This window comes from Triticum aestivum, chromosome 5D, assembly GCF_018294505.1.
Source record: "Triticum aestivum cultivar Chinese Spring chromosome 5D, IWGSC CS RefSeq v2.1, whole genome shotgun sequence".
NCBI lineage: Eukaryota > Viridiplantae > Streptophyta > Magnoliopsida > Poales > Poaceae > Triticum > Triticum aestivum.
Genome location: NC_057808.1, coordinates 493,776,775 through 493,788,258, shown reverse-complemented (window position 1 = coordinate 493,788,258; position 11,484 = coordinate 493,776,775). Strand labels below are relative to the sequence as shown.

General features: G+C 48.6%; 1 pseudogene; it reads left to right on the top strand.

Annotated features, from left to right (window-relative positions):
* Positions 1-955: 955 nt before the first annotated feature.
* LOC123123131 (indole-3-acetaldehyde oxidase-like) lies at positions 956-9,477 on the top strand (annotated as a pseudogene).
* The last annotated feature ends 2,007 nt before the right edge of the window (positions 9,478-11,484 follow it).

Genomic DNA, 11,484 nt, shown 5'->3' with positions numbered 1-11,484 from the left:
TCCTCCATGGGCTACCTTTTTTAGCACCATCTCAAACCCATTTGGCCAAAAAAAGGCTCTTTGCCCAAAGACAATAAGCAGCTACTTCCTGCGTTCCTAAATATTTGTCTTTTTAGAGATTTCGAATGCACTACCACATACGGATACATATAGACATATTTTAAAGTGTAGATTCACTCATTTTGCTCCGTATGTAGTCACATGTTGAAATCTTTAGAAAGACAAATATTTAGGAACGGAGGGAGTAGAAAGGATGTCGAGAGGACATTTGGAGTTCTTTAGGCCCGTTTTGCAGTTGTTCGTGGACCTGCAAAACAATGGGATTCGGAGACCTTGTAAAGATGATGACATGTTGTGTGATCATGTACCACATGATCGTCGAGGATGAGGGTGACAATGTTGTCTCAGCTCTAAAATTTGAGAACATGGTGATCCTATCCAACTTCCGGGTCAGAATCCAGTCACATTTGAGGAGTTTATTCAAATGCATTAACAAATTCAGCATCGATCAACTCACGAGCAGCTCACGGAATATCTGATTGAGTATCAGTGGGCGATGAAAGCGAACAACAATGTTGGGATGTAAATATTTGAACTTTTTTAAATTTGAACTAGTGTTGCATGCGGCTATTTGAACTTCTGTGCCCTTTGTACGTGGCTATTTGAACTTCTGTGTCCTTTGCGTGCGGCTACTTGATCGTGCAGACTAAAAAAACGAAAAGCTGAATATATGTGACTATGGTTGGATGACGTCTTTCTATATCCCTGTCCACGGATTGGCCCCGCGGACGGATGCGGGAGGATTTGACAGGAGAGATAGTTGACGAGGAATAGTACTACTACCTCGACCCATTGCACCGGACCGCGCGATCACCAACGTCGCGCCCTCGACTTCCACGTGAACGTGCGTGCGAGCTGAGCACACACGCACGCCAGCCATTTCCCGTCGCTTCCCCCTGTCCAACGCCACTTCATAGCTAGCGAGGCGCCTCGCCGGCCGGCTGCCGCCCGTATAAAGGATAGAGTAATAGCCGGGGCTCAGTGTCCGTGCGCGCACTAGGTGAGCGAGTGGTGCTCGAGGAGGAAGGTCGATCGGGTGTGGACTGTGGAGAGAGAGAGAGATGGGGTCGTTGGGGAAGGAGGCGGCGGCGGGGGATCGGGTGGTGCTGGCGGTGAACGGCGCGCGGCACGAGGCGGCCGGCGTCGACCCGTCGATGACGCTGCTGGAGTTCCTCCGCACGCGCACGCCCGTCAGGGGGCCCAAGCTCGGCTGCGGCGAAGGTGAGCACCGCCCCCGACGACTCGATCCATTCATCTCCGGCGGCTAGCTCGTTCAGTACTACTAGTTCGTTACGGGGTGTGTGTGTGAGAGAGAGAATCTTTGGCTGAATAAGCGGATCGGATCGAGCCAGATCGATTGAACCCTGCATACGTGCACGTAGGACCTGACCTCACGCCACATGCGCACCGATTCCAGGTCCCTCTCGTCTCGTCTTCGCCTAGGTTAGCCAGCGCTACGCTATCGTTCATCATCTCGGCACGTACACATCGCCCAGGTAGGTAGGTAGGATCGATCATACGTGTGGAAGGTATGTACTACTCCCTCTGTAAACTAATATAAGAGTGTTTAGATCATTAAAGTAGTAATTTAAATGCTCTTATATTAGTTTACGGAGGGAGTACTTCGTATCTGCTTTTGTTTCTCTGCTTCTTCTCTTCTTTTGGCGCCATCTTTCATTCATCAACCATCACAGATATAGCTTCATTTATGTTTCTTCTTCTGGGAACCATCTTGCCTTCTCCGGCGTCGGTGTGCGTAGCGTGGCATGCGACGATCTATCTGATCATGGAGATCGCAAGAAACACAAACGGGGAACTAGAAAGGCACATACTATACATGCTTGATGCTTCGTTCTTGCAAAAATTCTTTAACACGGCATAGACGCAGACGCTCGTACGTACACATATACACCCATCACTATGAATACATGCACACACCCTATCCTGCGAGCACCTTCGAGAGATTGGGCTGTCATATCATTTTGATATTGTTGAAGACACCTAGCTGACGGGAACGTCTTCTCACTGAACGCATATCGCCGAAAAGACTGAAGTGAAAAAAAAGTAAGCATCGATACCAAGTCAAGAACTTGAATCCTATTAGACTGGTTGCACCACAAAAAATCTAACCATCTCTTGCATATATATTTTTCCGACAAGAACGAAGCATGTGTACACAAACGGAGACATAGAAAAGCACATACGGATATAGAAAGGCACGTACTATACTTATATTGCTTGCTGGCCGGAGAGGATCTATAGGCACTGACTTTCCAACCTACTATTAACACTTCGACAGCACAGACAATCGCACTAGTCGCTGCTGCTTTAGTTTCATAAGTGATCCATAAGTAAATAATTCAACCTGCTCTCAAGTATATAACTCAATTTTTGTGTAGAAGATACAGGATCCTTCTTCTTTTTTGCGAATCACATGGTAGTATTCTTCCGAACGTTCAGTATGGTTTTTTTTTCTTGATATGGCTTACCCCTCGTGCCAAATGGTAAATGCCAATTGGGCTTTACTTACCAATCCATCATCGACAACTAGATACATTTGTTTGAGAGAGAAATAATATGAATCGGAGGGAGTAGAAACGGGGCAAAAAAAAAAACCTTGCTCAGCAATGACGCTGCACGTTACTTTCACTACACTCAGGCCCAGCGATCGTCTGGAGATATAATAGCTTTTTAAATTTTATTTGGGATAACTTATAGTATTGATTAAAAAAATCGGTAAGCTGGACAATTGGTTCTTTACGGTCACCCAGGCATGATGGAGACAAAACAAAATCATACCCGGCCGTTGTACTTTTCTTTTCTCGTAGTGGAGCAGGCATGCACTGCAATCATACAACGATCCCAAATCATTGGACCTTGGCCCCCTCCCCCTGATTTGTGATTGTTAATTTTTCCGTTTGGTGGTCAGGTCCCATGTGCAACCGACGATATTTCAACTTTTGGCACGTTTGCTACATAGCGAGATTTCTAATCAGTAGCAAAGTTTATCAATTTGACAGATGCTTTTGTAGTTACATTGATGTTTATATAGATTCGCATCACTTTACAGAAAAAAAAGCCAATAAACGAGGCAATTTAATGGGACCATGTGCTTCACGATTGCCTTTTTTTAGTTCAGACATTATATAGTCTTCCACTTGTTTTTTCACATAGCTGACAAGAAAAAGGAAAGAAAAGAAAATAGTATTATGAAATCATTGTACCACAAAAACAGAATATGCTTCGCTAACTAAATGTGCAAGTTGCCAACTTTAGTAAAAAGGTTTGCGTCATCATGAGTACACATGAACAATTGATTACATTTTCACACAACTCATGTTTTGATTTCTAAACTCTGAGATAATGAAAATTTTGGTACCTGTGTGAAATATTTTCGGAAATATGACAGGAATGATAAAAAATTGTGCAAAATGTTTCCAAAGTTGATTAAAATATAAGTGATTTTTTAAATGTGAATATCTATAAATTATATATTTAAATTCTTTTTGAATAATTGAAATTAAAATAAGTATTTTTAAAAAATTGCATTGAACTTACTGAATAATTGAAAATAGCAAGAAAATATATGGGACTCCTTTTGAACTTTTTTAGACTATTGTGAAAATTATTTGATTTTTGAAGTTTGTGTTTTTTTATTGTGTAAAAATTTATTGAAATAATAATATTTGGAATTTCCATCAACTGAAAATCGAAACACAGATCGAAAAAAAATATAACCAACAATAATACATGGCCTAACATCTGGGTGGATTGATGATTTAGGAAAAAAAAAACACCAGTCATTGAGGGGCCTGACTTAAGGCACGAGATACTTTCGGCCTATCGTTAACATGCACGAGTGCCCAGCCCACTGCAGCCCAGTCGACGAGTAGACCAGACCTTCGTTCCCGATTCTTCCCCTCGACAAAAAAAAAAAAAATCCAATTCCCATTGCGCACCCGATTCAGCCACGCTAGGGTACGGAGGTCGCACGGCGGAGACGGGGAGGCGGCGTTGAGGTCCAGCAGCCAGACAGCCGGTTGCAGCGCCGAGGGCGACCCATCCCCCATTCTGCGGCGGCGCGGCCATACTCCAGGGACCTAGCTGCGGCGAGCCGGCGACGGGCGACCCAGCCAACGAGCACAACCGGTCGCACAGGCACCGCGCACTAGTAATTCCTCTCTTTGCCCTAATCGCACTTCACGGCATCATCTCAGATTCTCAACACCAGTTTCCCTATAGGCTATAGAAATCTGAAATTCGTAGTTAGCGATTTGGTAAGTGTACAAAAAAAATGTTAGCGATTTGGTAGCATGAATTGTCAGTCAATTGTTTTGTTACAAAGTTTATAAATTGCAATTGAAGTAGATCTGGTTTTCAAAAGGCATTCATATTGTTTGGAATTGAAGATGGTTCTCGAAATAACTGTGTTAATGCCTATTGAAATAGTGCGGTCGGAACTTGAAGAAAGGAAAATTGTGCTCTTCTGTAGCTTGGCCTGCCCAACCATTTCTGTAGCCGGCAGCGTTTCTGATTTACGATGTCATGTTGCTGCGTGCAGGTGGATGCGGCGCATGCGTGGTCCTCATTTCCAAGTATGATCCGGCCACCGACGTGGTGACTGAGTTCTCGGCGAGCTCCTGCCTGACGCTCCTCGGCAGCCTCAACCACTGCTCGGTCACCACCAGCGAGGGCATCGGCAACACCCGCGATGGCTACCACCCCGTCCAGCAGCGCCTCGCCGGCTTCCATGCCTCCCAGTGCGGTTACTGCACTCCTGGCATGTGCATGTCCATCTTCTCTGCCCTCGTCAAGGCCGACAAGACCGGCGACCCCGCCCCAACACCGGGATTCTCCAAGCTCACCTGCTCCGAGGCCGAGCATGCCATCTCCGGCAACCTGTGCCGCTGCACCGGCTACCGGCCCATCCTCGACACGTGCAAGAGCTTTGCCGCCGACGTCGACCTCGAGGATCTCGGCCTCAACTCATTCTGGAAGAAAGGCACCGACCCTGCCGACATCGACAAGCTGCCAGAATACTCCAGCGGCGCCGTCTGCACCTTCCCTGAGTTTCTCAAGTCCGAGATCAAGGGTCAAATGAAAGATGCTCCAGTGGTGAACGCCGGCGAAGATGGCTGGTACCATCCCAAGAGCATTGAGGAGCTCCATACCCTCTTTGACTCCGACTGGTTCGATGAAAACTCTGTCAAGATCGTGGCGTCAAACACTGGTGCCGGTGTGTACAAGGATCCCGACCTATATAAAAAATACATCGACATCAAAGGGATACCAGAACTTTCGGTCATCGACAGGAGCAACAAGGGGGTGGAGATCGGGGCAGCCGTGTCCATCTCCAAAGCCATCGAGATCTTCTCCGATGGCACACCGGTGTTTAGAAAGATCGCCAGTCATCTCAGCAAGGTGGCCTCGCCGTTCATCCGCAACATGGGGACCATCGGCGGGAACGTAATCATGGCGCAGCGGCTGCCATTCGCTTCAGACATCGTCACTGTTCTTCTCGCCGCGGGTTCGACGGTCACAATCCAGACTGCTTCCAAGATGCTGTGCCTAACACTGGAGGAGTTCTTGGAGCAGCCTCCCTGCGATGCCAAGACCATACTGCTCACCATATTTGTCCCTGATTGGGGTTCAGACAATATCATCTTCGAGACCTCTCGTGCAGCTCCCAGACCATTCGGCAATGCTGTCTCCTATGTGAATTCTGCATTCCTGGCAAGGACTTCAGGGGATGCAGCCTCAGAGGGGCTCATAATTGAAGATATATGCCTCGCATTTGGTGCTTACGGCGTCGATCACGCCACCCGGGCTCGAAAGTTGAGGAATTCCTGAAGGGGAAATCAGTGAGTGCACCGGTTATACTTGAAGCAGTTCAGTTGCTGAAAGATGTTATCTCGCCGTCAGAAGGCACCACACACCCTGAGTACAGAGTCAGCTTGGCTGTCAGTTTCTTATTCAGTTTCCTTTCTGCACTTGGTAACAACCTGAATGCTCCCAATGGATCATGTGCTAATGGCCCCGAGAAGCATGGTAAGGTTGCCAACGATGACTTGCCGATTCGCTCAAGGCAAGAACTGGTTTTCAATGACGAATACAAACCTGTCGGCAAGCCGATCACGAAATCGGGGGCCGAGCTGCAAGCTTCTGGTATACTCCTACACTCTGATTCCATTTTTTATTTAGCTTACAAGTGTTTAGTTATATTAGTTTGTACTCTTGAATTACAAGTGCTAGTAGTACTTCAACCTTTATGTCCTGGCACTAACTTCTTAGATTTCTGTAGCTTGAACAAGATTGTTTGGGATTTCTTTTTATTCATCTTTGGTACACTGCTTCAATCATGCTGAACCATTTGAAATGCTTCATCCCTGAATGCATTTCTTCAAAAATAAATAAATATTGTTGGCACATCTAACTTCTGTCCTAAAACATGGGCTTGACAATATTCCTGCTTGATTTTCAGGGGAGGCTGTGTATGTTGATGACATCCCTGCTCCCAAGGATTGCCTCTATGGAGCATTTATCTACAGCACACACCCTCACGCCCATATAAAAAGTGTCAACTTCAGATCATCTTTGGCTTCAGAAAGGGTCATCACAGTTATCTCCGCAAAGGACATTCCTGCTGGTGGAAAAAATGTTGGTTCCGGCTGGGCGATGCTAGGACACGAAGCTCTTTTCGGCGATCCGGTTTCAGAATTTGCTGGTCAAAATATTGGCATCGTGGTACCTACTTCTGAACCGCTTGAACTTAATTTCAGGAAAATGCATAACCAGTAGTATATTTTTTACCCATTTTAAGAGGTCATTTGAACTTATCGCATCATCATGTTCCTTTGCCATCACTCAGATCGCTGAAACACAGAAGTATGCCTATATGGCAGCGAAGCAAGCTATCATTGAGTATAGCACCGAGAATCTTGAGCCGCCAATTCTGACAATAGAGGACGCCATCCAACATGACAGCTACATCCCTGTTCTCCCATTTCTTGCTCCTCAGCCAGTTGGGGACTTCGACCAAGGGATGTCTGAAGCAGATCACAAGATCCTATCAGGAGAGGTACACACTTGATATTTAGGAGGCTGCATTCTTAGTTTCAGACAAGGCCCAAATATTGACACCTAGTAACTTTTGTTAATTTCCGACAGGTGAAACTTGAATCGCAGTACTACTTCTACATGGAGACGCAGACCGCATTGGCCATCCCTGACGAAGACAACTGCATCACCGTCTACGTCTCGACGCAGCTACCCGAGATCACGCAGAATGTCGTCGCGGACCTCCTTGGCATTCCCTACCACAATGTTCGCATCATCAGCAGGAGAGTTGGAGGTGGCTTTGGTGGAAAGGGAATGAAAGGAACCCATGTAAGTGCCCCACTGTGTAACCCAGGAGATTCACATATTTATGAAACTGATCATGGTCAAATTGTTGTGTTCTTCAGGCTGCATGTGCGTGTGCGCTTGCTGCATTCAAGCTTAGGCGCCCTGTCCGGATGTACCTCGACCGGAAGACGGATATGATCATGGCGGGAGGGCGTCACCCGATGAAGGCGAAGTACTCCGTCGGGTTCAAGTCGGACGGCACGCTCACGGCGCTGCATGTCGATCTCGGCATCAATGCGGGGATAGCACCGGACTTAAGCCCGTTGATCCCGGCTTACACCATCGCTTCTCTGAAGAAGTACAACTGGGGCGCCCTGGCCTTCGACATCAAGTTGTGCAAGACGAACATGTCTTCCAAGTCGGTGGTGCGGGCGCCCGGCGACGTGCAGGGTTCCTTCATCGCCGAGGCCATCATCGAGCACGTCGCGTCCGTGCTCGGGTCCGACACCAATGTCGTCCGGAGAAAGAACCTCCACAGCATCGAGAGCCTCACGAAGTTCTACAGCGACTCCGCGGGAGATGCCCCGACATACAGCCTCGTGGACATCTTTGACAAGCTGGCCTCGTCGCCGGAGTACCAGAGCAGGGCAGAGGCTGTTGAGCGGTTCAATGGCGGGAGCAGGTGGAAGAAGCGTGGCATCTCGTGTGTGCCGATCACCTACGAGGTGACCCTCCGGCCAACGCCGGGGAAGGTGTCCATCCTGAACGACGGCTCGATCGCCGTGGAGGTCGGCGGCGTGGAGATCGGGCAAGGGCTGTATACCAAGGTGAAGCAGATGACGGCATTCGGGCTAGGGGAGCTCTGCCCCGACGCCGACAGACTCCTTGACAAAGTGCGTGTCATCCAGGCCGACACGCTGAGCATGATCCAGGGCGGCTTCACCGGCGGGAGCACCACCTCGGAGAGCAGCTGCGAGGCGGTCAGGCAGGCGTGCACCGTGCTCGTCAAGCGCCTCAAGCCCATCAAAGAGGGCCTCGAGGCGAAATCCGGTGCGCCGGTGCCATGGAGCACCCTGATCGCCCAAGCGAACATGGCAAGCGTGAACCTGTCGGCGCACGCCTTCTGGACGCCAGACCCAGCCTTTGTAAAATACATCAACTATGGAGCCGCCGTCAGCGAGGTGGAAATCGACGTGCTGACTGGGGGCACGACGATCCTGAGGAGCGACCTTGTGTACGACTGTGGGCAGAGCCTGAACCCGGCGGTGGACCTCGGCCAGGTGAGCTCGCCGCCGATCAGCACATCCACTTGCTATTGCTGAAGATCGTTGTAATCTGAATTCATTTTTGCTGGATGGATCAGGTGGAGGGCGCGTTCGTGCAAGGGGTGGGTTCTTCACGAACGAGGACTATGCGAGGAACGCCGACGGGCTGGTGGTGAACGACGGCACCTGGACGTACAAGATCCCTACGGTTGACACCATCCCTAAGCAGTTCAACGTGGAGCTCATCAACAGCGCGCGCGACCAGAAGCGCGTGCTCTCCTCCAAGGCGTCCGGCGAGCCGCCGCTGCTGCTGGCGGCGTCGGTGCACTGCGCCATGCGGGAGGCCATCAGGGCGGCCAGGAAGGAATTCAAGGCCAACTCGCCGCTGACGTTCCAGATGGACGTGCCGGCAACCATGGCCGACGTCAAGGAGCTGTGCGGCCTCGACGTCGTCGAGAGGCACCTTCAGAGCCTCACTTCCGCCGCCGCCAGCGCCGCAGTGAAGGCGTGATCGTATTTGCATGTAAGTTGTGTCGAAACGTGGGCATATGTACTGCTGTAATGACACGATGAAGGTGCGGGACGCTGAACAATGTCCGGTTTGCCTGTGTGCTGCTGTGTATAGAAGAGAGGAGATAAAACAGCTATCGACGTGGATCTATCATAAGCGTTGGGTTTTCATCTAACGGCAGGCATGCACGTGCTGCGATTCTGCTTATAATGTACTCCCTCCGTTTCTAAATATAAGTCTTTGTAGAGATTTTACTATGAACCATATACAGATGTATATAGATGCATTTTAAGTGTAGATTTATCCATTTTGCTCCGTATATAGTCCATCTAGTAGAATCTTTACAAAGATTTATATTTAGGAACGGAGGGAGTATATTTTTACTACATAAATGAATATCTTCAATTCCTGTTATAAATAAAAGCAAATCTAATCCCCGAAACGTTTTCTAGGGTTTCGAGTGGACCGGTGGCGCTCGGCGACTATCACCCAAGGCGCGATCGTGAGATTCCGGCCGCGTCTCTTGTCCTAGGCTCTAGCCCTCTTCGCCGCTCTTGGTTAGTGTGTTCGGGGTGATCACGGGGGTCCTGGCGACCCCGCCCACCCTTGGTACACACGGGACGGTTGAGGGAGAAGTCAAGGGGGATCTGCGGCCATGGCTAGTTCGTCAACGAACACTGGTAAGGAGAGAGAAGGGATGGAGAAGATGATGGAGGGAACGGATCTGACTGGGAAAGTGTAAAACTCGTGATGGACGATCAGGAGGAAGCGCTTGACTCTCCTAAAGAGTATCCAAGATGTTGCCTGGAGTCTTTGTTGAGCAGGTTACTCTTTCTCAGTTCTCTTGTCCGGGTGCTCATGCTCAGAATGGTATGGCTGAGCTCAAGCATCGTCACCTTCTTGAGATGGCTCATGACTTGATGATCGCCGCCTCCCTTCCGCCTCACTTTTGGGCAGAGGTTGTCTCGACTACCACCTATGTCATCAACCTTCAGCCATCCACTGCTCTGCAGGGTGGTGTTCCTTTCGAGCATTCATTTCATCGTTCTCCTGATTATTAGGCGCTTCATTTGTTTTTTGTGTTTGCTGTATCCTTCTTGTCCCCCGTGAATGCACCAAACTGATCTTTCAGTCTGTTGAGTGTGCCTTCTTAGGATATAGTGATAAGCAAAAGGGGTATCATTTTTTATTATGTTGGTCGTCAGATGCTTATTTATTGGGATGTGAATTTTTATGAGTCTCGTCCCTTCTACCCACGTCCACTTTCCTCAAATTTCCAGTGCATGATATCACTTTCCTCACTTTTACCGATGCTCCTATCACTCTTGTTGAGCCCTTGTCCATCTGTACTATTGCTCCTGCTTCTTCAACTCTTACAGAGTTGACGCCGCCGTCTCCCATGGTTCCCTCGCCTCGCTTATTACAGGATTCTACACCTTCATCCCTGGTGGCTTCCATCTCCATCAACTGAGTTTATCCCGGTGATACCTCCTCGTATTCTTCCATCTTTTACACACTTTTATATTCATCTTTCTCATGGTGTGGATGCATCTACTGATGTGCCATCTTCCTCGTCTCTGCCTACTTATGGCTTGCCTCCTCGATTCCTTGTTCGCTTTTGATTGTTGACCGCCCTGGTTTTCCAAGAGCTAGTGCAACTGTTCTTGAGCCGACTCCTTATCGTGATTCTATTGTTCATCCCGAATGACAGCTTGCAATGTCAGATGAGATTGCGGCTCTTGAGTCCACCGGTGCATGGGTTCTTGTTTCTCTTCCTCCCCGTGTTCATTCCATCACTTGTAAGTGGGTCTACAAGGTTAAGACTCACTCTGATGGTTCTCTTGAGCATGAGAAAGCTCGTCTTGTGACTCGTGTTTTTCAACGAGAGCATGGTCTTGATTATGATTTGCTCCTGTGGTGCGTGACCTTTGTTCGCCACTGGTCTATGTCTCATCTTGATGTTAAGAATGTCGTTAGCATGGTTAGTTGCATGAGGAGGCCTACATGTAGCCACCACCTGGGTATCCTGTTCCTGATGGCACGGTATGTCATCTTCGTCGCTCTCTCTATGGCCTTAAGAAAGCCCATCATGCCTGGGGCGATCATTTTGCCTCTGTGGTGACTGCCGCCGGTTTTTCAGCGAGTGGCCATAATCATGTGTTATTGGTCCACCTTTCTGCTCGTGGTCAGGCTCTTCTTCTTCGACTGGCGACGACCCTGAGTATATTGCCTTTGTGAAGGCACATTTTAGTGAGAAGTTTCTTATATATGATCTTGGCCATTCGTTATTTTCTTGAGATTGAT